The sequence below is a fragment of the Apium graveolens genome, unplaced genomic scaffold (genome assembly GCF_009905375.1).
Source record: "Apium graveolens cultivar Ventura unplaced genomic scaffold, ASM990537v1 ctg3151, whole genome shotgun sequence".
Taxonomy (NCBI): Eukaryota; Viridiplantae; Streptophyta; class Magnoliopsida; order Apiales; family Apiaceae; genus Apium; species Apium graveolens.
The window spans coordinates 12,905-13,981 of record NW_027417961.1 but is presented as its reverse complement, the minus strand read 5'-3'; the positions used below and the strand labels follow the sequence as shown (position 1 = coordinate 13,981).

Genomic DNA, 1,077 nt, shown 5'->3' with positions numbered 1-1,077 from the left:
AATACCTTTGAGATCAAGCCTGGCATAATTCAATGGGTACAGACTTCAGTCCAGTTTGAGGGTTCTCCAATGGAAGATCCAAATACGCACATTAGGGATTTTATAGAGATCTGCGACACCTTCAGGTTTAATGGTGTTTTTGAAGATATTGTAAAGCTGAGACTGTTCCCATTCTCTCTGAGGGAGATGGCTAAGAGCTGGTTACACTCTCTACCAGCTGGTTCGATTACTACTTGGGAAGATCTTTCTTAGAAGTTTCTTACTAAATTCTTCCATATGGCGAAGATAGCTGCAATCAGGAATGCTCTTACTCAATTTGCGCAGCAATCAGGAGAATCTTTATATGAAGCTTGGGAGCGCTACAAGAAGATACTTAGGAAGTGTCCTCATCATGGAATGCCTGATTGGATGATCATCAATTATTTTTACAATAGGTTGGGAGCACAGTCCAGACCCATGCTCGATGCAGAAGTAGGTGGAGCATTATGAACAAAGAGCTATGAGGAAGCTTATGATCTAATTGAACTGATGGTTGCTAATGAATATCAGTATCCAGCCCAGAGATTTCCACAGGCAAGGTAGCAGGAGTTCTTGAAGTGGATACAGCTACGGCTATCACTGCTCAACTGAAGGCATTATCTATGAAGATCAATTCTCTGGCTAACTTTGGTGTTAAGCAGATAACTAGTGTTTGTGGGTTGTGTGTAGGTCCGCATGCGACAGAGCAATGCGATATATCTTGTGACTCAGCTCAGTTTGTGAGCAACTTTCAGAGATCGCAGCAGCCAGTTCCTGCTACTTATTATCCTGACAACTGGAATCATCCTAACTTCAGCTGGAACAATAATCAGAATGTGATGCAACAGCCGTTCCAGCAGTTTGGAGCAAAACAATTTAACCCTCCTGGTTTTCAGCAACAATTTACACCAAAACAACTCCAAATTCAACAACAAAATCATGATGCAGGTCTATCTTCGAACGAAAAATCTGAATTGGAGGAGTTGAGGTTTATATGCAAAAACCAGGCTCTTATATGCCAAAGCTAGGCTATTTCTATCAAGACTCTGGAGAACCAAA

At 41.6% G+C, this 1,077-nt stretch overlaps 1 non-coding gene across 1 annotated transcript; it reads right to left on the bottom strand.

Moving 5' to 3' along the window:
- Positions 1 to 291: 291 nt before the first annotated feature.
- Positions 292 to 398, bottom strand: LOC141700975 (small nucleolar RNA R71). Its single transcript, XR_012566616.1, has one exon. It is a non-coding gene; the product is annotated as a small nucleolar RNA R71 (small nucleolar RNA).
- Between the last annotated feature and the right edge of the window lie 679 nt (positions 399 to 1,077).